This window comes from Leptinotarsa decemlineata, unplaced genomic scaffold (assembly GCF_025532065.1).
Source record: "Leptinotarsa decemlineata unplaced genomic scaffold, Ldec_3_MD MMD2_tig00000008_RagTag_RagTag, whole genome shotgun sequence".
NCBI lineage: Eukaryota > Metazoa > Arthropoda > Insecta > Coleoptera > Chrysomelidae > Leptinotarsa > Leptinotarsa decemlineata.
Window position 1 is genome coordinate 15,828,508 of NW_027412537.1, and position 26,501 is coordinate 15,855,008.

Consider the following 26,501-nt stretch of genomic DNA (forward strand, 5'->3'; position numbering starts at 1 on the left):
TAAAAAAGCCAACTGAACTGTTAGAAAAGTGAAATATCAATCGCCAAAACTTGCCACACAGCCTTCCTCGTGAAATCTCACCTCGAAAAAAAACCCCTTTTTCCAATCTGACCAAACAATTGAAATCGAAATTTGCTTTTAGACAGTCAGGGCAGCCACCTGTTGAATTGTGTCTATCCTAACCAACTGATGGTAATTACGTTTGAAATGACTAATTGTGACATGCAATGAAGAATTTATATAAGGAAAATATCTCAATAACACACTTCTTAGGAAATATATCATCCTCTAATTGTTTATCATAACAAAGCGTTAGTAACAACAGAGCGTACCTGGGTATAATGGTAACATTCTGTAGGAGGGAATCTAACCTCGATTCATCTGACATTAAAAGGTAAATAAAGGCATCTAACCTTCAATAATGTTCATGAATGAAATATAAAGTGGAATTCGAAGCTTAGGTATTATGCAAAGACAATTATAATGTTCCTGCTGAATTATATTCAAGACACATAATTGAGGATGTTTGTTATGCTAAAAACTTGACAGAAAACAGAAATGCACAACTCATCTCAATATATAATGTTATGAATGCTGCATACATTTTTTTCATTTGAAGTTTCAAATTGTTACACACTTTCAGGTATCATTCAGAATGTTTACTTGTTATTTTGAAAAAGTCATTTTCAACGTTACACCTTTTAACAATATATTAGCAATATATTAGCAATTTATTCTTTGTACTATCACTTTATACACTTTATACATGGTGTATTTCATCTTTACATTTTCAGAACTTTTTTTACATTAACATTGTATTTCTTGGACTTTGTCAATAATATGCAAATCTTGGGACAAAAAAGTATATTTTGATTTGATTTGATTGACAAGGAAAAATCGCCGCCTTCGTCACAACTCTCCTCTGTCACAACTCTCCTAGGTCTCCCCTACGTAGTCCGCGAAATTTGAACATTCATCTTAATTTTTGGACAGTCCTCTATGTTATGCCTAGCAAAAATAAATATTATCACATTAATGGATCAGCGTATCTTTCACTCCTCATTTGTTTATTCATTTTTGAAATTTTCACATCACGCTCTTGTTCTATTTCATCGGCGAACGAACGTTCGTATCAATTATTCCGAGTAATCAGTCATGCTGAAAGACAAACTCGCTTATAATAACGGAAACAGGAGGCAGTAAACACAAAACGACGACAGAATACACACATATCTCGCTCTGTAATTGACACGAGAACTGTGCCGCCGAGGATAAAAATTAATACTTCATGGAAACCATTCTTTGTGTTCGACTGCCTGATAGGTATACTTACTCCGGTTCATTATTTCTGCCAGTAATTACAGACTATGAACGAAATACGTGTTTCGATGGCTCAGACTCATTTCATAAGGTATTTCGTGTCAGTGAGAGGAGCTTTGACGTTTATATATTTGACTGATTGATTTTATTTGCATATTCATGGGGCTCTGCACTTCCAGGTATTCCGAAATGTAATAAATCGAGTCGAGATTGATGGATTATGTCTTCGGAATCAATCGAGCTGATAATATTACTGAACTGCAGTTTATAGCGTGGTCAATGTGTGTAAATGACAGGAATCCACTGTAAGCTAAGATTTCCACAGTTTCTGTATCAAGATGGAGAAATAGAATCGCAGAACCTTTCTTTTCCAAAATTTAACCTCTCCTAAAAATATACTCCTTCAATTTAGAAAAAATATAATAATTTTGAATCAATGGCCATCATTTTCGGACTTAGATAGCCCAGGCCAATATTGAAGAGACTACTTTTTGTGAGAATTTTTGGATCATCAGTAAAGTGTTTGGCTTTTGTTGAATACTGTTATCATTACAAGCCCGTTTAAAAAAGATACATTGAGAATTAACTGAGATCTTGTCAAAGGACAGTGACCTTCACATTTATTCGTTGTTTCGAACAGAACTATGTCACAGAACTACGTAGGTGGCCCCAGAAGTACCCCGTAAAACAAAGAAAACACAAAAATTTTGGAAAAAATTATATTTATTTTTTAATTTAATCTCCTTGCAGCTGATTCTATACATCAGTTCGGACTTCCATTGTCTAATAAATTTTTTTTTCTTAATATTTCTACATGTAATTTTTGTATGTAAATTAGGTTTCCTATTTTTTTTTCAATAAACTATTATTATTATATTATATAATATAGATTGATTTGAAATTCTTGAGAAAATATTAAAAAGATTAACCAAAAATAACAATTTTACTTGAACAAAAAAACTTAAATTACAAAGAAATAACTTAAAACCAAACAACAACCAAAAAAATAAAAATTGAAATATTAATAAAAGCTGAAAATTAAAAATTATTATTAACAAAAAAGAAGAATAAAAATAAAAACTTAAAGATTCCAAACAAAGTTATATGATGAAATATAAGCTGACTTGTGGCTCTTGTCCAAAACTGTATATTGGCCAAATAGGAAGAACATTTTTCCAACGAATTAAAGAACATAGGAGTAGTTTTGTAAATAGAAAGACCAATTTCACATTTGCAAACCATCTTTTAGCAGAAGGACATGAGTTCAATCATGAGTACGAGGTGTTACATTTGGAAGAGAAGAGTTTGAAACTTAATCTTCTAGAATGTTTAGAAATCAATAGATTCAGGAATTCGGGTAATTTACTGAGTGATCAATTAGAACTCAATAACTCTCCGTTACTGAATATATTTTTTCAAATGTGAAAATGGAACATAAGTGCAGGTAATTTAATTCGTTAGAAACTCAGGTAAAATATCAGCTACTTAAAATTCAGGTACTTCGTTTACAGGTACTTTGATTTCAGTTACTCCATAAACTATATATATATTTAGTATTGAATGTGTAGAATTAGTTGAAAGATACGCCAGATGAAGCCATTGTATGGCGAAACACGTGTTGCGTTTTTGTAAAACAATTTAGTGAAAATCTCACAATAAAGTGTTTTTGGAATACGTTAAACAAAGTATCCACAATCGTCTTCGGGTGATAACTGGACTTATTCCTCCAAGATCTGACTATTTATAGGTCATTCGAGTGCTTTCACCTATCCCCTCTTCTCTCTCTCTCTCTCCACTTCATCAGTTTTAGCGGGAGATGACCGTTTGACGGGAGTTGGTCGTTTTTTTGTTTAATTAAAGGTTTCCATATGTTACGTATCTCTATGCTAGCTTGACTAAATGCGTTGTTGGACCATATACGCGGCTCCCTTGAATTTTTCCTAAACCAGTGTTCCTCTTTGTGGATGATTTCAGCTTGAGCCCAATTGATGTTATGTTGATGAGTCCAAACATGCTCCGCTATTCCTGATTTGCTGGTTTCTCCTCGCTGTGTGTGTTTCTTGTGCTCAGCAATGCGAACTTTCAATGGCCTCTTAGTTTCACCGATGTATGATTCTCCGCACTCGCAAGGTACCCGGTAAATGCAATTCTTGGAATCGCAGTCCGCGTTTGGTAGCCTGGTTTTCGTTAGGCTGCTACGGATAATGTTCCCAGATCTGAAGCAGGTCCTGATGTTGTACTTGGACCCAATCCTTCTTATCCTTTCCGATAATCCTCTGATATAGGGAAGTAAAAGTACTGGTTGTGGCGGCTTCCCTTCCTTGTGAAGTTCTTGCTGTCTTCTTGCTAAGGCCTGTTCCACCATCACTCTGGAGTAACCATTTCGTTGTAGGTTATTTTTGATGATGCCTTATGGCAGTGGAGAATGGACAATGGAGAAGGAAGTCCACAACGAATTGCCTTTCTTAGACGTATTGGTAAAGAGGACCGACACTAAATGGGAAACATCTGTATATCGAAAACCCACTCATACAGGACAGTATCTGAACCAGAAACCCAACCACCATCAATCGACTAAGAGAGGAATCATCAATACTCTACTAGACCGTGCTTTTGGGCTCTGTAATACAAAGGAAGGTCTCGAAAAGGAACTAGGAATCCGCATTGTGAACTGTAAATTCAGGTACTCAATCAAGTCAAGTACTTACAGGGGTGGTATATAATGGCGAATGTAATGAATCATTGTTAGTTTATTGTATAAGTTTGAAAATGTCCGTATAGAATGAAACTGCAGTAACGTTAGTTACGAATAAAAGTGGTAAAAACATAGAAATTTTCATTTCTCTTCTCATTATGACCAATTTTCTCCACATTAACACCGGAAACGATCGCCAAACAAATTCTAAACAAAGCAGCGTTCTCAAAATTGAAACATAATAATAATAATAATAATAATATTTATTTTCCAAAAGACATAGTACAATATGTATAGGAATAGTCGGGACAACAAAAGGTAAAAAAGTAAAAAGTAAAAAGATTGATAAGCCAGACAGTAACAGGCTTATCACCAACTACATATTAAAATATTCATCCAATGAATAAAAACATTTCTCAATTAAAAATTTTTTCAGTATCTTGTTGAATTTCCTACATTCATTGACATTTTTTATATCGTGGGGTAGTCTGTTATAGATTCTCAGCCCCATATGATCAGGTGAGTTATGTGATTTTATATTTGCAAAATGGAATGTGAAAATGATTTTTTTGACGAGTGTTAACGTCATGCAGGTTTGCATTTCTGTTGAATTCAGTTTTATTTTCATGAACATAATTACAAAGTTCATATATGTAGAGTGAAAATAATGTCAATATGTTATATTTAACAGTCCTCTAGCAGAGTTCGTGGAGGCCGGCCACAATTCTTACAACTCTTTTTTGCATGATAAAAACGTCATTTATTGAAGTGGAGTTGGCATACAAACAAATTCCATACCTGATTCGAGATGCTACTTGGGAGTGATATAAGGATAGTAGTTGAGGCCCCTCCAGGACCTGCTTGAGACTTTTGAACATATAGCATAAAGAATTCAATCTTTTATTCAAATAAGTGCAGTGATTTTTCCAGTTCATATTTTCATCGACAACTAGTCCGAGAAATTTTACTTCGTTTATGTTACATATTAGTGTGTCACTAACGCAAACATTTAATGAAAGACAATTTTTTTGCCAATTATGAAATTTGACGATTTGGGTTTTCGTTGCATTCAGATATAAAGAATTTAGGCTACACCACTCGTTTATAGAACTGCGAACTTGTTCGCATTTCTGTTGTGCTGCAATTTCATCCTTGTCCGATATTATCACAGAAGTATCATCAGCGTACATGGTAGCAGGGATCCCTGTAAGGTATTTCTCAAAATCATTGGTATATACAATAAAAATAAAATTGGCCCCAATATAGACCCTTGTGGAACTCCCATGTTAACCACTTTAGTTTCAGAATTAACGAATGTGTTTGCTCCGGAAATACGTTCCGAAATTTGTACATACTGAGTACGTTCAGTTAAGAAGGAAGAAATCCAATTAAAAGCAGAGCCTCTGATTCCATAGTTGTACAACTTCGATAATAAAAGCTGATGATTAACACAGTCGAATGCCTTGCTGAGATCACAAAAGACCCCAGCAGGGCATTCTCCTGATTCCGAATATTCAATAACTTGGTTAAAGAACGAAATTGCAGCCGTATTCGTTGAATGATTAATTCTAAACCCATGCTGGTTTTCACTTAAAATATTAAAACCATCCAAAAATTTCAACAACCGTTCAAGGAAAGAATATTCAAAGATATTTGAGAAGCTTGACGTTATTGTTTGCTTTATAGACTGTGTATTTTGTTAACTGTGATATTTTTCAAACAACTACCGCCATCTCTAGTTCAGGCTTCTGGGACTATTCTCGTATGTTGTCTTGTTTTTTTTTGTACGTGAGGAACACAAATAGCTTGTTCGGAGATTTTATTAATGTATAATACACTGAGGGACTGCACACCACCGATACACTTTCGAATTCATCTCGAATAATGGCTATCACTAAATTTATTGAAGAGCTTATAGTGTTTACGTGTGGTCTACTCGAACGTGACGACACAAGCGACGCCATGACACTTTGAAGTGTTTTGGTGCGAATTTCAAACATTTTATTTTACACTGAACTTTTATTTTTGCGGAAATATTGTATATGTTATATGTTTGAAGGTGGTTGACAATGTTTCGTGGGGTATTTCATCAGTTCGGACTTCCATTGTCTCTCTGCACTCGCAGGGTACCCGGCCTGGTTTTCGTGAGGCTGCTACGGATAGTGTTCCCAGATCTGAAGCAGGTTCTGATGTTGTACTTGGACCCAATTCGTCTCATCCTTTCCGATAATCTCCTGATGTAGGGAAGTACAAGTACTGGTTGTGGCGGCTTCTCTTCTTGTGGAATTCTTGCTGTAGAAGACAGCAATAAAGAGTGATGGTAGAACAGGCCTTAGCTAGAAAGCTAAGGCCTGTTCTACCATCACTCTGGAGTAACCATTCCGTTGTAGGTCATTTTTGATGATGCCTAGTTCCTTTTCGGGACCTTCCTTTGTATTACAGAGCCCAAAAGCACGATCTAGTAGGGTCTTGATGATTCCTCTCTTAGTCGATTGATGGTAGTTGGATTTCTGGTTCACTCCTGTGTGATTGGGTTTTTGATATACAGATGTTTCCCATTTAGTGACGGTCCTCTTCACCAATACGTCTATATTATATCAGACAATGGAAGTCCGAACTAATGAAATATGTACGTTGTAATTAATTAGTATATTTCCCAACATTTCAGAACAATATTTCAAAATCTGTCAACGCGCTTATTCCAGTATTAAAATATTTGAGAAATATTATATAGAGTTTAGTTCAGTATCGAACACGTCTGGTTTTGTGGTTTCGTTAGTTGTTTTTCCTGAAATCTGAAAATCTTAGAGTTTCAAGAACTTTCTTCCTTTCGTCGGCCAATTCCGTCACATAAATCTATTCAATTATTCACATCAATTGACAGTATTATGGTTCATCCACCTAAATGTGGCTGTTGGACAGTGAATGCACTATTACGTACCAGTATCATCATTTTCATATATCCTTGTATAATATATTCCAAAACACCAGGAACTTTCTCCGAAATATCTTCTGCTGTCAAAGACATTTATGAGTGCCGAGTTCATATCTTCAAAAACACGAATGTTATTCATAAAAGTCGTTATGAATAGCTAAAGACGCAAGGTGTTCAATCTTTGTTCGTACGCCGTTCCAAAATCCAGATAAAAATCAAATCTCGTCCCAGTGGACCCCCCGTCTCGCTCCTGATATAAATCCACTCGATAAGGGCTCCGTGACATTTATTCCACACCTGACACCACCAATAACAATATCGCCATAATTCATAAAGCGACTTCTGGTATTCGATATACAAATATAAACATAGAAAATGGTAATGCATACCGAGTTACCTTCGTCCTGTTTGATTGTACCGTGCAGATTGTGTCAGGATAACGGATATCTTTTACCGAAAATGGTTGACTAATATTCGGACTATGAAATGCACTTTCGATTGACGTCGTAAATCATTCTGTGGATCGTGTTCTCCGCGACTGATTTAAGTATTCGTATGTACGGTTCGAATTTTGAAAGTTTAATAACACTATTATAGCTATCAATTAAGTGCTCGTTTACTATAATAATAATGATGTTTATTTCTAAGAAATATAAAACATTTCAATAGAATAAAGGAGATTTATAAACATAAGTTATTGACGGCTTCCAAACAAATACTAAACAACGCAGCGTCTTCAAACTTGAAACATATGCTTTATAGATTATGGTCTTTCTACGACAGTGATATTTTTGAAACAAATACCGCCATCTCCAAGTAAGGTCAGGTACTTATGGAACCAGCAGAGACCTTTTCATCACGATTTATTTTGTATACATGCGTCAGTATCACCCATCTTTTTCGTACTGTTTTTTGTAAACAACCATGTTGAAGAGCCCGCAATTCATGTTTTAAAAATAAAAAAAAAATTGAAGTTTATTAATTGGAAAAAGGTGAAATAAAATTAGTAAGTCAAAATAATCAGAAAAAAAATTTTATACTCCAATATAATTATGTTATCTATACGAAGAGGAACAACAAAACGCTGTTGTTATGGAGTATGTAAAAGTGATACACGATAAAAATCATTCAAAACCAACACATACTATTTCATACAAAGCCTTGTCCAGGGACGGATCCAGACCATGATTTCGGGGGGGGGGGCAATCGAGATTTCTCAGTTCACCCCTAACTTTCTAAAACAACCAAGTTATAGATAAATACCTTACCTGGCTACCCTACGTTTTGATTCATATAGGAAAATATGTTTTATTATATTCTACCATGTAGCGTGGAAAGTTTATTTATTTACTTATCAAAGCAACAATGACAAATTGTAATGGCGATTATCGAAATGGTTTTGTCAAAAGGTTGCAAATTTCTGCTGCCACTACCACTGCCAAAATTAAAATAAAATCAGAACGTACATCAAATTAATAATTTTTTTGAAAGGTTGGCGCTTCAATAAAAAGTTTGCAATTCTCAAGCACACATCCCTGAGGGAATTTTTTTCTCGGGGGGGCATTTGCCCCCTTTGCCCCCCCCTTCGATCCGTCGGTGGTCTTGTCTTGAATATCGCAAAAAAGTAATCAAATCATCGAGCATAAAATATATCTATAGTCCGTTCATAATTTGTCGATAGCACAAAATGAGGGCCCAAGTCATAAAACGGTCGTAAAACTCGTAAAATCATAGGCGGAGGTTTCTGAGGTGTTTATTCATTAAATATAAAGCTTCAGTTTATATTCGAAACTTGCCTTGCAAGGGTGAAGTTGTTACGAACGAAAATAATTTTTGGTTTAGCACATTTTTTAATCGCATTTAATTTACGGCTCGTTGGTGTTTCGGCGTCTACGGCAGTAATTAACGTCTCTAATATTTATTTTGCGAATTTTGTGCAGTGCGTGAGTAACTTTTTTTCATATTCTTACAAACATATACGTACCTTTCGTTCCTGCTTGTTTTGTTTGATTGCTTGCGATGGCTTCGTCATCATCTTCAACATCATCAAGTTTTACACCGGTACTGTTGCGTACAGTCAGTAAGTCTGTCTATTCACCAAGAGAGAAGACTATTGTTTTGAACGTTCACGATGCTCTGGTTTCTCAGAATCCCACAAACACTGTTCAGAACATAATCAAGAGTTGTGCCAACATGACGGGCGTAGGGGAGTCAACAATATATAGGTTCCTATCAGAAAGAAAAAAAAAAGGTATAGCTAACCCAAATACAAACGAATACTTAAAGAGGAGGAGAAAACCTATTGAAATTGATGAATTTGCCAAAAATGGTATTTGAAGGAAAATTCACGAATTTTTTTACAAAAAAGAAATACCCAACTTAAACAAAATTTTACAAGAAGTTAGAGACGACCCGGATTTGCCTCATGTCGGACGAACCAAATTGTGGCAAATTTTAAAAGAATTAAATTTCCGGTGGGAGAAATCAGACCGAAAATCACTTTTGATTGACCGGGAAGAGATAATATGTTGAAGAAGAAAGTATCTAAGATCTATACGAAAATTTCGGGCTGAAGGAAGGCCAATTTACTATCAGGACGAAACGTGGGTAAACGCAGGTCATATTCTCACAAAAATTTGGACAGATAAAAATATATCAAGCTCCAGGCAAGCCTTTATGGAAGGTTGGTCTAGTGGTATTTCCCCACCCTCTGGTAAAGGCAGTAGATTAATAGTTTCTCACATTGGCAGTGAAAACGGATTTGCTAAGCATGGTTTGTTGGAATTTGAATCCAAAAGCACAAAAGACTATCACGAGGAGATGACAGCTGATGTTTTCGAAGAGTATTTTGAGCAGATGATTGAACATATACCACCAAACTCAATTATAGTATTAAATAATGCACCTTATCATTCACGACTAGTTGAAAGACTTCCAACGACTGCGTGGAAGAAACAGGATATCATTGACTGGCTGCGGAATAAGTCCCTGCCTTACGAAGATGGAATGGTTAAAGCAGAACTTTTAAAAATTGCCCGGCAACACAAATCTAAGTTCAAGAAATACGTAGTTGACAAAATGGCGGAAAGACGAAACATCACAGTCCTTAGATTTCCACCCTACCACTGCGAATTAAATCCATTTGAACTCATTTGGGCACAAATGAAAAGCTATGTGGCTAGAAAAAATACGTCATATAAAATACAAGCTGTACGTGAATTGTTATATGAGTCTTTACAACATATTACAGAACAAAATTGGCGAGATGCAGTAAGACATGCAATAGAAGAAGAACAAAAAATGTGGGATCTTGACAATATAATTGATGCGACTGTAGAGACACAACCGCTAATTATTAACCTGCAAGACGACTCGGATTCCGAAGATGATCCTGTTTATTTTGAATTTGAATAGTTTTGTAAGTAATCGTAGTTTATATCATTTAAAAATAGATATTAATTAAATAAATGTATCTTTTACAAATTGCAAGTAACTTATTATTTTTGAATAAAATAAAGAAATTTTTTAAAAATAAAAATACAGTTTACAGTACCTACAGTTTAAGAATATTAATATATTTATTTATTTAAAGTAACTAATGTTTTAATCATATACTCTATGACACTGGTCACTCATTTCCACTCAAAATACCTACATAATCGGATTAAAAGTTTTATAGCTGTATTGTATTTCTTCAGATACAAGGTGGGTTAGTCGAAAACATCTTAAACTGCCAGTTTTAGTTTGGTTTTTGTTATTATATCATATTAGCTGTCCTCTCTGTATTTCAGTTCTCTAATGAGGGTCAAACTTGCAGTGAGCTATCAACAAATTATGAACGGACTATACATCAATACAGCTCAACAAAAAGTTACATGATATCAAACCTGAGTTAATCCTGTCCATATTACAATCATTAAGGTTTTTGTATGTTTCTATGATATTTTGTACTAAATATATATAGCAATTTCTCAAATCGACTGTTATTAATGAATGATCAGTTAACTTTGGGAAATCATGAACGACAGTATTAACATCAAAATTGGTTAGTACATAGTCAACAATGCTGTTGCTATATTGAGCACTCCTGGTTATTTGAGTTACAGTTTGTTCAGTTCCAAGCATTGTTCAACATATATTTCACTTCTGTGTAATTATATTCATTACTAAGGCAATTCAAGTTGAAGTCTCCAGCCAACAAATTCACTAGTACCATACTTTAATGCCATCACGTATAATGTACAGATATCATCAGCGATTTGATGCCAATATATGCTTGTCTAAGAAAAAGTAATTCCGATAAACACGTTCCACCAGAATAATTAAAACTTGTAGCAGCTCGTTTATAATTCGAAAAACATCCATGCCGCCAACGCGAATGCAAACCCGATCAACCTCCAATAAAAATCAAACCAAATGAAGATTGAGTTGTCGATGGCTGTGTAAGACAGAAGGTTTTCGGGCAGACCGGCCAGGTAAAAGACCCCTAATTGATTTTAAGAGTGTTCGATGCACAATAACGATTAGCAGAGCATCAAAAAACGGGGCACCCTCCCCAAGTAGCGATTCCCTCAAAAACACAGGTGCCGTGTCAAACTTTTGATTGATTAATAATTTGATTGATTACCTCTAAATAACCTCTAATTACGGAGCAGCTTGGTAATGAAATTAGGCTTTTTAAAACAAACAGATGGTTTTCGTTGGAGGGAGGAGTTGTCATTACTAGATCTTTAATGAATTTTGAGCGATGAGTGGGAAATGTATTTTTGGAATTGCGTAGTCAACTAATTATTATGAATGGTATTGATGATATATTTCACTTCAATTGTGATCCAGGGAGACATTCAAATGACATGAGTGAGTATCGTTATATTTGTACAGCTCATTAACATCGAGAAACTCGAGTAGTGGACATCGTGTTAGTACAGTAAGTGGATAAACTGTTCTGTGTGGTCATCTGTGAAAATGCCTATGACCAGTAAACTGAAAAAAAGGTTCTCGGTGAACACAGCAGAGAAATCATGAACAGAACGAGTAGCTAGAAAATGGTAAATGGTGGGAAAAAACATTTTCAACTCCTAATTGGGAGAGATTAATCAAAAAATCCAGAATTGTGATTGATGATACTGATTTGGCAATTTTACGCAGATATATAATTGTAATACTCGTAATCTTCAGTTCGTTGTTTGTTGATCTAATAATACTCCGAAATATTTCATACATTTAATTTTTCTAACGACTGTCAATTGCAATTTTTTTGACACATGACAGATTGACGGAAGATAATAGTATAGTTAATTTAACCAATTTTCAATGATACCATACTTTGGTACATACAAAAAATGAAAATTTTGAAAAAATGAAAAGTGTCAATATAGGGGGAAGTGTGTATGAAAGAGCCAGCTGTGAAAAACATCGAAAAAGTTAACGGCAGGTCATAGTTGTTGAATAAAATTGCTTTTTGTAAATAATTAGTTTAATAGTCATGGCTATCCAATCAAAATAAAATGAGATACAATGACAGAAATTAGTAATATGGCAACTTAAAATAAAGGAAAATCTTGTTTTTCAAAGCTACATGTGTATGTGCTATGAAAGAGCCGGGTTTTTCTTTACAAAAAAAAACAGTCTTTCAGGAAATTAAAATCATCTAATAAACTATTTATCTGTTATATAAATCTTATTAAACCGTAAAGTTGCTTATTTCTATGAGAATCAGTTATTTGTCAGTCTTAAAGCACAATTTTTCAGGAATCTTAAGTCATATAAAGTATACTTATGATGCACTGTTTGGAACCTTTGGTGTAGTAATGATTATCACTGGAGTTTTTTCCCAACATCAAATCTTTATTTTTAACACCTCGACACGTGTTTTGATCACCAAGTGATCGAAAACCTCATCTTCAAGATTGAACTTTAATCTTCCTCTTGAAGATGATCACTTGGTGATCGAAACACGTGTCGAAGTGTTAAAAATAACGATTTGGTTTTGGGAAATCAATAATCAATATAAAGTATATTTTTTTAATAATCAGTCTCCATTATGGAATAATTAATTAACTAGAAAGCTTGTGATGTCACAAGTCTCCTGTTTACAAAAAAAATAGTCTTTCAGCAATAACACTCTCTTAATAAACTATTTACCTCTTATAAAAACCTAATCAAACTTGAACATGGCTTATTTCTATTAAAATCACAGTTATTTATCCAATAGATTAATTTGATGGGAAAGAAAGTTTTCCGCTTTCCACTACTCCATCTTGATACAGAAAAAGATGTGGGAATCTTCCATAGAAAGGAAGGAAGTAATCAATTTGAAAATAAGTAACTCTATACATGGATGTGTAGATCATGCAAAGAAGTAACTTTCAGACACAAACTGAAAAAAAGTTCTCCTGAAACAGCTACTTTCGTATAAACATTGAATTACACGAAAGAAAAAAAATCTTTTGAAACAAATACTTTTATATGAACACTGAATTATACAGAAGATACTTTTCTCTACTCAGTTTGTATTCCAAACATTCGTTATGGAATAAAATCAGATATCATTCACAGGAGTTCTACTTTGAATGAATGGTAATAAATTGCACTTACATGGAACTCTGTCACCCTCACTGGTATACATTGATGTTTCGCCGTAAGACACTTGCCTTAAGGCTCTTCAGTACTAAATTGGATAACATAGAAAATACAAACAATTCATATATGAATTACGATGTTTTATGTCACGGAATGAGTTTGATCTACTTATGTCATCGATGACATCGTAATGACATTCATTCACCTATTTGATTTAATCCCAGCCAAGAGGAATCTTATTTTGAATTGAAGGGGTTATATTTTTTTAGGAGTGATTGATTTTTGGGAAAGAAAGTGTTTGGCTTTCTACTACTCCATCTTGATACAAAAAAAAGATGTGGGAATCTTCCAAAGAAAGGAAAGAAGTAATCAATTTGAAAATAAGTAACTCTATAACATGGATGTGTAGATCATGCAAAGAAGTAACTTTCAGATACAAACTGGAAGAAAGTCCTCCTGAAACAGCTATTTTTATATAAACATTGAATTACACGAAAGAAAAAAATCTTTTGGAACAAATACTTTTATAAGAACACTGAATGATTTTCTCTACTGAAAGTTACTTATTTTCAAATTGATTACTTTCTTCCTTTCTTTGGAACTTAGATTTTTCATATTTTGTTTTATTGATATTTTCTCAACACCAACTTTTCCAGGTTTATTTATCTTCTCTTATTCCTCGTTTTATTTTTTATGACGCTGGATTAGGTCTGTCCGTCACAAGGAACGCATCGTCAGAAAGTATGTTAGAATTTAAGGAATATATGCCAGTTCTAATGAAACCTCGAGTAACATTTTGTAGGCTTAAAGCTGCTAAATAGATATCTCTAACAAACTGGGCAATTTGGTAGTTTGTAATGTATTGAAAGAGCCAGTTTTCATGCCATGAAAGAGCCTCCACGAGTAGCTATTTCAAACATTCTGTCATTTAAGTTGTAATTTCAAAATACAGCTATTTCGCGTAAACATTATGACATTAATGTTATCGTAAAATAATGCTAAATATATGCGTGGCAATACAACATATCAATGATCACGCTGCACTTTTTTTGTAGAACAAATTAAGTCAACGCAAACAAACATACTTTTTGGTCCTGAAATCTTTGATGTGGTCTACCGACGCCATTTGTTTTCGCAGAACTGTCAAATGTTTATGGATGACAGCTATTCAGTATTGCCATACAAACATTGAAATTGAATCATGGTAGGATTTTGGTAAGTGGTAGAAAATCACATCGGCTCTTTCAAAGCCTGGCTCTTTCATACACACTCTACCCTATATAGAGATCAGTAGAGTGAATATTCATTAAGATACTGAGATACAACTACACATGGCATGAAACTACTGGAACAGCTTAATATTTCGAATCAATTGAAATATTGTCACCCTCAAAACAAATAAAAAATGTGGTGCTATAAAACCTCTCAACTAATGAGCAGAATGAGAGTTATTCAGACGGTACTGAATTCGTTACAAAACTATCATTCGTCGATTTTTCTTCAACCGACAACACCTGCTGCCATCTGATTTATTTTTTCAGCTGGTGTTCCTCCGAATGGTCAATCTCTGCCACTAAAACTCGCAGTCAGTCCGCCAATTTTTAATAACCCTAATCTAACGCATTTGGCGGAACGGATTATGAACAGATGCCCTAACACAATCAATTAAGTGCAATTCTGAAGGCGCGAGATCATTGGCGTAACATTCAATGTACGGTAGTGCAATGAAATTGTTAAATTGACCAAAATAATGATCAGAAAGTTGAGAGTTATTAGCAACTAGATGATGTATTATTTTTCCTCATCTCTATCATTGTTATGATACTAAATAAGTATGTTTATTATTTTCTCACACTCACTTTATAATTTTTGGGAAGGGTGGAAGATAGCCTTTGGCTAACCTTTTTCCTTTTATGCATAAATGTATTTTTATGCATAATAAACGATATTATTATTATTATTATAACTTGCACTACTTTTTGGTGACTTTGTACATTGTAATGAACAGAATTCACAACCGTTTACAATATCGTAACGTAACCTAAGATGATCTATCTGTTTTTTTTGTCAAGTTGAAAGACTTTGGGTACGACAGAATAACAATACATGTTTGATTCAGATGGAGAAACAAAGTTAGAGAACTAGAAATTCCACCGAAGAATTAGGCAATAAGGAATGAAGAAGAAAGCAAACAGCATGATCTAGAATAAATAATGTTTCAGCATTTAGGAAAGAATTCAGTAAAATCAATAAGGCCAACACATAGTCTAGGAATAATTTACTGAAATAGTGGAGCAAGGAAGCTCAAGTTATAAAAAGTTGAACAAGACATCCCAAAAGTTTCAGCTCATCACTACAAGTTATTTGTTTTCGGTACTTTCGAATAACACAGGTGATCTTTGTTTGGAGCGCCAAAAATACTGTAACTGTTTTGTTGTAATTCAGTAACAGACAATTCTTCTCAGATCACTGAATATCTTCATAAATTCTCTCAGTTTCAATTAGTAGCATGTCTATGATGTCTATGCTTTTTTCAAAAATTGGTGAATTGGTATCGTCTGCATAACACACTATTTTTATATCTTGGTTTCTTTCCATTATACTGATTATATCAATCACGAATATATTAAACTACTCAGAACTTTCAGAACATTCAGTCTAACAACCTGACTTCTGCCATTTAAATATGACTCAAATAATTTTAGCGATATTTCCCTAACTCCATACGATTCTCACTTACTAGACAAAAGCTTATGACTGACTAAGTCGAAAGCTCTTGAAAAGTCAATGAAAAGACCAAGAGCATATTTTCCCTTATCAATATTGTCTACAAGACTTTTTTGAAAATCACACAGAGCAGATTCTGTGCTAATAGTTTTACAGAAACCACGTTGATTCCTGTATAACAGTCTCTGTTCCTACAAGAATGATGAGAGTTGATTAGTGATGTCAATTTCAATGAGTTTAGAAAGACTTGACTATGAACTGATGGCTCTACAATTGGAAAAGTCATCAGAATCACCTTTTTTGTATAATGACAGAACCACAGCCAACTTCAAACATTCTGGGAAAATTCCTTCAGAATAACAAAGATCGATGAGAAAAGCTAATGATTCACATAAACCTGAGTAGGTTATTTGATATTTCATCAAATCCTCTTGAGTTGGAATATTTCAAATCACCAATCAATATTTCAACATCTGCAAAGCTTACGAAGTACATAATCTACGTGGCTGGACCAGTTCAATCGATCGTCGATGATTATACCAAGAAAAGATACATTTTGCCCTTTCTGATAAAGTGTATTTGAGAAGACTATTAAGTTTTGTGTTTTTCTTCTATATAATTCGAGTCTATTCTTTGTGAACCAGCTTTCGACTACATTTTTTCTTGTTAACAGTACGAATCAAATCGATTTGTGACTTATCCGATTTAACAAGAGTGGTTTCGCCAGCAAATAGAATACATTTTGTTGGTATGATTTGACATGCGTCGTTTATGAACACAATAAATAAAAAAGGTCCAAATACGGAACCCTTCTTAGACAAGAAATGACATCATTTGTAAGATCAGTGCCTTCTTCGACGCTCTGTATAGTTGAAGTTTAGAAGACTCGTGAAACTACGTGTGATGTGAATATTGGTCAAACAAAAGGAGCTATAAAATCCCTTTTCATAGAGCACCCTCTAGACGAATTTCGTGAACTGAATCATCGCCCCTTCAGTCACCCCTCGGCCGCGCCACTGCACGGAATCCTATAATTACTTCACGGCTAGCTCTCGATGCGAAAAGTAATAAATACGTTCTTTAGTAGTTGAAGTGCGACCATCATGGGCCGTTTGTAGTGTCACTCGGTCCGATGCTTAACATCTTTACGTTTAATTAAAACATACGAGCCGAGTTGATGGATTCACGGAGATGCAGCTTCTCGCAACGGACCCGTTCGAGGGCAATTGTCCGTAAACTCTCTTATTTTGTTGCTCTATTTCGGCTTTTAATTGGGTTGTACGTACCAGCTGAATTGCCGAGGCTAATGCTTCAACGTCAGCAGGAGCTCTTTAGTCTCGTCGGAGCTTTAGCGGGTGGTTTCTTGCAGCAGCGAGATCCGACTGTAACGCTGGTTGATTGTTTCGTTCAACTTTTTGAAAAAGCCAGACTTGCATTTCCAGAACGACTGAAACTCTAAAATCACTTTTAAATTATTGTTTTCCTGGCCGAATATCCACCCGCCATCACTACCAATTTTAATATTGAAATTGGTAAGTGTTATTTAATAAACAATATTATTTATAAAGGTGTATACCCTTCTTGTTTTAAATTATCAATTGTAGTCCCATTACATAAAAAAGGAAGTAAAACTGAAGTTTCCAATTATAGACCTATCTCCCTGATTTCTAACTTTGCAAAAATATTTGAAAAAATTTTCAAAATACTTAAATAAATACAATTTAATATCAGAACATCAATTTGGGTTCAGGGAAGATAGGTCAACACAGGATGCAATCTCTTTTCTGACAAGCAAAATTTATAAATCACTAGATACAAACAAAAAATCGTTATGCATTTTCTTGGATGTTGCAAAGGCATTTGACACAGTGTCTCATAATAGGATGTTGGAAACTTTACAGGATTTAGGTTTCAGGGGCAGTGTTTATAATTTGATGGTAAGCTATTTAGCTGGAAGAAAGCAAAAAGTCAAAATAAATGATAAATTAAGTGAAGAAAATTTAATAACATATGGTGTGCCGCAAGGTACGGTTCTAGGGCCGACTCTGTTCACCATTTATATTAATCATTTACTTACCTTGAATACTGAAGGTTCCATTATTAGTTTTGCAGATGACACGGCTGTTTTTTATCAGAGTGAGTCATGGGCTGACCTACAACAAAAATTTAATCGAGATTTTATTCACATTATAGACTGGTTTGATTATAATTCATCAATTGTTAATTACTCAAAAACGTGCTTTGTTCCATTCAGTTGTTATGAAAATGGTTTACCAGATTTTAATGTTGTACAGTTACATGTCAACAATAAAATAATAGAAATAAATAGAGTTAGATATATAAAATATTTAGGTATAACAATTGACGATACTATGAAATGGAATATACATATACAAAATGTAATTAAAACATTAAGGCCTATGCTATATAAAATAAAATTTCTGAACCGATACTTAGACTTACCTGTGATAAAGATTGTATATTACTCTCTGGTTGAATCTAGGCTAAATTACGGAATATTGGGATGGGATGGAGCCGCAAACTGTCATTTGTCCAAACTTGAGACTCTACAAAAAAGATTCCTAAAAATAATATTTAAAGGAGACATGTTGTATCCTACAAACCTTCTTTATCAAGAGGCTAAAATATTTGATATTAGTCAGTTGTACTACATACAGTTAGTGTATTTTCAATATAAACATAAACGTCACGATTATATAGACCACGTATATAACACTAGAAATAAAGTAAAAAAATTGATCAAAACAGAACTGACACTCAAAACAATTGGTCATCGAAGTCATTTGCATTCAGCTAATCGAGCCTATAATATACTTTCGGAGTCCATTCGACAGGCAGAACATTTTAAAAAAATTAAAAAATTAATTAAAAAATTCGTTTTGGACGAACGACATCAAATTAATTTGTTACTAAGAGCCTGACGTCCTAGTAACATGGTATGTTGTTCTTTTTTTGTATTGGCAAAACCTGTTGTTTGCAATGGTTTGTAGTTCTTTTTGTCTATTATTATTTTTATTAACTACTACATACAAAAGTTTTATTTACTGTCTAGATTATTTCTTCTGTATTTTTTTTTTGTTTGTTGCTATAGTTTCTTTCATAAATTACGTATATTTTTTAAACGAAAATTTTGGCAGTTTCATCGCATACAAGCTCTGCTTTCGCGATGTTCTGTGTTGGTGTTTATTTGTGTTTATTTGTATATTATATATAATATAATCGATGTAAATTGGCATGTGAACAATTGACAAATAAACATATTATTATTATATTATTATTATTATTATTATACTCATCTAAAAGTAGACGACAGAAAACAAGAACGGAATCTTATCATGTATCCTTACGAGTATCACATCCGTTTGTCAGGAATGGGTCAATTGAGGCTGAGCCTATGGGAGAAGTGCTTACTGCGCAACCTCTGCTGTAGGCAACTAGTGATGCAATTGAACCCAGGCTTCTGTTTAATAAACCCAGCAAAATACAAATAAAACAGAACACAGAGTCAGATGCTACAAATGCATTACGCAAATATACAGATGGCTCAAAAACCGAAGAAGGCTCATTATGTGGAGTGTACTCCAGATCACTAAGCCCAAGGATAAGGTGGGGTACGGGAAAAATACCTGCAAGGTTCAAACAGAACTGGCCAGAAAAGAAATTTCCGGCTACAACATAACAATCTGCACTGACAGACAAGCCCCACTAGCCTTGAACAGACAACGTGTTACCTCAGGGCTAGACTAGAGTGCCACCAAGATTTAGATAAAGCTTCGATAGATAATAACATTATCCTGAGGTGGGTTGAAGGGTACGACAGGAGTAAAGGTAATTGCATTGCCGACTCTTTAGCCAAGGAAGCGGCTGGACTAAGAATTTTAGGATCCAGTGACACCTACGGCCTGGTGACTTCGAAAATTGCGGAACTAGTTGAACGTCACACCCATGCTCAATCACTAAAGAGATGGGATGAAATCAAAGGATGCAAAAGTACCAGGACCATCCTGAGCGACCCTAGGAAGCTGGCGTCGAAGAAATATCTGAGGATTACCAGAAAAAATCTACGCTTAACAGTAGGATTTCTGACTGGCCACAGTCAACTGCATGTCCAAAGTGAATGTCCGGAGTTATCGTCTTTGACTCGTACCTCAGAATAGAAGACAGTCAGTGTGCTTCAATGGTATTACGACAGAAACAATAACAATGAAATATGGGGACCGCAAGGCTCTGTGCTGGGGCCCCTCCTATTCATTATTTACGTAAACGACTTGTTTGAAGGTGATTGACAATGTTTCATAATGAATTTCACTAATTCGGACTTCCATTGTCTACTATATGAAATGATTTGAAATCCCCGAAACAACTAAAAAAGAAGAATTAAAAATGAATAGCTGAAAATAACAATTATATTGAGCAAAATAAACCTGAAATGAAATAATAGGTCGAGAGGCTCTGCTCCAAACTTTCGAACTCCAGTTTTATTCTGAGACAACTGAAAAATATAATAAGCTCTGACACACTAATGAATATCTACTATGCTTTTTTTCACTCTCATATTTCCTATGGGGTAATTTTATGGGGTAATGCATCCGACTCTGTCAAAGTATTTAGGCTTCAAAAAAAAACATCCGAATTATTGCTAATGTTGCCTTCAGAGACCATTGTAAACCTTCATTCCAGAAATTCAAAGTCATGACACAACCTGCTCTTTATATTTTCCATCAAGTACTAGAAATCCACAGTAGAAAAAATAAACTAAGTATAAATACCCGAGGTGCTGGGCATCTCCGACCACAGAGATTTAGATTAAATAAATTTGCTAATAATTCTCTAAAGAATATTACTGGAGTTTTTTCCCAACACCAAATCGTTATTTTTAACATCTCGACACGTGTTTCGATCACCAAGGGATCATCTTCAAAGAGGAAGATTGGAAAAGTTTTAACCTTCCTAATCTTCCTGGAAAAAAATCCAGTAATATTCATCACTACACCAAAGGTTCCAAACAGTGCATCGTAAGTAAATAATTCTCTAGATATTGCTGTCTACAACAAATTACCATCCAGTTGGAAGATTCTAGATATGATTTGCTTAAAAAAAATGACAAGATTTCTTTCAGAAAATGGGTTCTATTCTTCTATTCAATTCGTGAGTATATAGACACACCTGTCAGCGATACGCGTAGTTGTAGTAATACATGAAATTGTTATGGTATTGATTCCATGTGGAGTTCAGATCTACAGGACCTCACAAATGTACATCTTTTTGGACCTGCTACAAAAATACATTGTATTTACGTAGTTCATGAAGTTGTCTATCTATCTATCTATCTATCTAAGAGAGTGTGTGTTTGGCAAGTCTTGGCCTACACCTTCCGATATAAAGGAGATTTCTCCCAGTGAACTGTCCACCTTCCTGTAAAGGAGGGTATGGACGATTACCTACGAAACAAGACTATTATTATTATTATCATTCCGAAGGGTAAGCCACAACGTGGGCGCAATGTGCCAAGAATGACAGTCTTCTGAATTTGCCTGGCTAAGATTTCTGCCTTAGTGCGGCAAGCCGGCATGATCTTAAGATTCGAGAGGGTATAATTCCACCAAGGACTCCAATAATTGAAACAACCATCTTGACAGAGTGCTCTGAATAGAGTCTGCGGAGTTCGAAGAGAAAATCCCGATATTTCACCCGCTTTTTCTTTTTCCTTTGGACGAATTACACCGATGTCTCGGCAATACCGTAAAAGTGTCGTAGATGGTAATAATGCAGTCCCAGGGCCGCTTTATATCAATGGCTTTAGGCTGAGACCGCATATACTGAGCATGCTGATAGTATTAGTATCAAGGTCTCAGGCACCAAAGGTTCACGGCCTGTAGAATAATTCTTCTATCATAAGTCCCGACCATTATTATCACTATTTGATGAACTATTATCGTATTCGTCGGAATGGCTGTTCAACCATCACATTATATGTAACCGATATCTTGAACATCAACATGGGTATAGTGAGCTATCCTTGAAAGATAGATATATGCTATCGCCTTAACAGAAATCCACGTAAACCTGCGTGCACTATCAAACCACTATCCTAGTCAAAGAGAGGTTAGGTCAGGTCAAAAGTGAGTGAGTCTATTCGGCCCTTTACCGCAACCTGTAAGGGTTTATTGTGGCTTACACCCATTCACACTCGACCAAGTAAACCCACTTTCCCAAAGAAGCCGTTTAGTTTATATGATGACTGATCTTTCAGGTCAGATGGTAAGAGTGCGGCTCTGATTCGGTCCACAGCGGGGCAGGCACAGAGTATGTGCTCTGCTGTTTCATTAGTTTCCAAGCAGAGGCGACAGTCTTCCGATAGTCTTAGTCTCTGCATATGATGATTCAGACAGTGTCCTGTGAGAAGGCCTGTTAGACATTGTAGTTCCTCCGTACTGTAGTCCAACTGTTTCGTTCCAAGCTTCGAAGGGTGAATGAACGCCTCGGAGTGAGCGAAAGAGGGGAGTCATCTCTAGTTAATCTCAACGGCCTCGGAGAATATGTTTACCAGAGCATCAAGAGGAGTGACTGGAACATCTTCAAGTGACCTTGAGATCGAATGGATATAGTCTACTCGAGGTCAACAAGGCCATGAAACTGAAGAGTTCAGCGGGTAAAAAAGGGAAGGAGACTCAGCTTGTTGCACGTGCGTATCTACTATATATCCCTAGGGTAACAGACAGAATTGGAAAACTCTTGGGGAACACAACTGTTACGGGTTTTTTCTGGCTCAGAAGGAGTCTTTATATACTGCGTAAGAGTTTTATCAGTTGTTACTCTGAAGGGTGAAACTGTATCAAAATTGTATAGTGCCCTACCGAAAGCCAGTATCTGAGGTATGGTAGAGCACTGGTTAGCTCAGTGGAGACGGGTGGTTCGTATTTCCTAAGTAGTTCAATTAATGCAATTTTTTCTTTGGAGAGAGAGAGAGAACGTCTATATCACGTGACTTCACAAAACTCACTTTCTAATATACTAATACCTATAGTCTATTTCAAAAGAGTGTAGAGTAATAAATCATGAAGTGTCATAAAATTTGCCTGAATTTCGTTGTCGTCCATGGGCGTAGGCAAATCTTAGGATTATTAAACTTAATAATTAAAGTAAATTAAAAATTACAGACATAGATAATAATAAAAGGCCATTTTTGGGAAGTAATTTGGTCTAAAACTAAGTACCTACATGTATTTAGGTAAGTAAAATTTCTTAAAAAAAGATTAAGATTAATTTTAGTGGTTCTTGTAAACTTATTTAATATGCAATTTGGGTTCATATACTTGAGCATGATTTCTCAAAAAAGGGTTAACACTTAGTTCCGAGGTGCCATGTCATTATAATAATCCCTTTTTGACCCTGCCCACCAATCATGCAATACCTATTAAACCCAGGTAATTAAGAAAAAGGGTTTAAATATATTGTAATGGTGTCTTAAACATTCGAGTTATAATAGTAATTGTTACTACACCAATTAAACGTACAGTGATATTGTGATATAGAAATAGTGAAAAAGTTATAAAATGGGGACATTTACTCCAAAGAAAAGAAGTGTAAAAAATTCTCCGCTATCTGTTTGCGAAAAAGTTATAATTTTAAATGTATATGATTGCATAAAACACGATCACCCTAGTTTGTCTGTGCAAGAAAGTGTTGAGCGATGTGCCCGAATGACTGGAATTGGACAGTCCACGATTTTTAAATTATTGCGAGAAAGAAAGATATCAGGCCAGGTAAGTCCATGCAAGAGAAAATCAGGAAGACCAATAAAAATCTTAGATGAAGACACCAAATGTGACATTCGAAGAAAAGTTCATTCGTTTTATTTTAAAAAGGAAATACCCACTCTTGAAAAAATATTTATCGAGATAAGCCAAGATAACGATATTCCTTTGATATCCAGAAAACTTTTATGGAAAACTTTAAAAAGTATGAATTTTGCCTGGGAAAAGCACAATCGAAAGGCACTATTACTGGAAAGTGATGAAATTGTTTGCTGGAGACGAAAATATTTGACAACTATAAAGCAGTACCGCAGAGAGCAAAAGAAAATTTTTTATCTTGATGAGACGTGGATAAACGAAGGTTATATAGTCAAAAAAATGTGGCAAGATAAAAATATAACAAGTTCTCGCCAAGCTTTCATAGAAGGCCTTTCGACGGGTATTAAAGTGCCTTCGGGAAAAGGGAAGAGGCTTATAATTGCTCACATTGGAAGCGAAGACGGATTTTTAAAAGAAGGTTTGTTAAGCTTTGAGTCGTGCCGGACGGGAGATTATCATGAGTACATGAATTCGGATGTCTTCGAAGACTACTTCGGGAAAATGTTAAAATTTCTTTCAGCTGATTCGGTCGTGGTTATGGATAATGCAAGCTACCATTCAAGGCGCTTAGAGAAGGTACCAACTTCAGCTTGGAGAAAGCAAGAAATTATTAACTGGCTGTCAAATAAAGGTATTCAGTTTGAGACGAATTCAGTAAAGAAGGAACTACTAGCCATAGTAAAACAACATAAATCTCGCTTCATGAAATATGCCGTAGAAGATGTAGCAGAAAAGTATAAAGTAACTGTGCTGCGCCTACCGCCATATCATTGCGAATTAAATCCTATAGAACTTATATGGGCACAAGTTAAAGGATATGTTGCAAGGCACAATACCACATTTAAAATGAAAGATGTCAAGGTATTGTTTGATCAAGCCATTATGGAAATCACATCAGAAAACTGGCAAAAAGCAATCCAGCATGTTTTAAAAGAGGAAGATAAAATGTGGGAACTGGACAACTTGGTCGATCAGGTGGTTGACCCTATAATTATAACACCAGGGGATGATGACAGTTCTTCGGATGAAGACTATACTGATGTAGAATAATTTAATTGAATTGTAAATATACTGTAGCGGGATAAGCAATCTGGACAGAGACCAGTGTATCAGTGACAGTGACACTTTTGCTTAGGTTAGGGTTTAGAATTAAGGGTAGTCTGAATAATTATTTTCTCGGAAGGTTCTCGAAAATTGTACCTAGTAATCTCTAGAACATTCAATTAGGGTATAAATAGAGTGTTGTTAAACGTTAAGGGAAGTTCACAGTTTTAGTATTGTTCAAGTGTCAAATTGTAATAACGTATCCAGTAAAGTTCTTGTCGTTTTTGTGAATAAATTGATTTAAAGTCCCCACAAGTGTTTCAATACGTAAAGTTCGTTCGTGTGTGTTTGTGAGTATTTCCCGATTTCGGTTCGTATATATTTTATTGTTACATTTTATATTTTTTTAATAACACTGTTCTGCTGTATTAAATTTTTATTTCCTTTAATATAATTTTTATGAATGCATATTCTTTTGGCAATTATCCCACTAGCGCGCCTCTGGCTCAGTATTTATCCGTCGATAACAATGGACAAATCCCTTAAAACAGGGTGATACCTACCTGCTCTTTATGAAACGACATAATTTTGCAATGCGGACTAGGGAAGTGACAGAATTTATTGACGGATCACCCTGTAGCGCTTTTGAATACTTAATGAGATTTTAGTACTCTACACTCTTTTGAAATAGACTATAGCCCTGTACGTACTAGAGGTTGAAACAAGTCTAATTTATTTATATAGTTGAACAAGTTAGCTTGAAAATAACTACAATTAATTTGGCTGGTGACGAAACTGGGTGTCAGAAGAAAAATGCAATAATCAAAGAAATAATGGTGGTACTCAGCCGATTCGTTAGTTTTTCTTCCTTTTTGGATCAACCTGGGAAGTTGAAACTGTACTCCCCTAACTTTCAATAAGTAGTGGTACTGTCAGGCTTTCGAATTTCAGAAATTCCTTCGTTACGTTATCCAACGGCATAAAATGAAGAAGGCTCAGAGGATAGAGGGAATACTATAACTCTAGAATACTTTATCAACTATTTTGTCCATACCTTTGACTTGATTTGGCCTTAGAGTCTGATTTCAGCTTTGTATTCCCTTTAATAGAGGTAATAACAACTAATATCACAACACTAGTTGTTAAACAATGGAACACGGCAATTCAATCCCCAATCGTGGGTAATAGTAATGAAAAATAATCCAGAACTCGTATTTTCACATTCTCTAAATAAACACACTGTGCTCCTGCCTGAAATCTTTTACTACTGATTCACATTTTAAAATGTTGGAAAGGGTCTAGTCTCCCGTTCGTGAATCAA

At 35.0% G+C, this 26,501-nt stretch overlaps 1 protein-coding gene and 1 long non-coding RNA gene across 3 annotated transcripts in view; one reads left to right on the forward strand and one right to left on the reverse strand.

Moving 5' to 3' along the window:
* LOC111510840 (T-box transcription factor TBX20) overlaps positions 1-26,501 on the forward strand; it is a 122,011-nt gene that overhangs the window by 48,914 nt on the left and 46,596 nt on the right. The gene's annotated exons all lie outside the window — the stretch shown is intronic.
* LOC141480756 (uncharacterized) lies at positions 18,010-19,008 on the reverse strand. The gene is made up of 3 exons (XR_012464543.1): positions 18,884-19,008; positions 18,723-18,826; positions 18,010-18,412 (listed from the first exon to the last, which is right to left on the reverse strand). It is a non-coding gene; the product is annotated as an uncharacterized lncRNA (long non-coding RNA).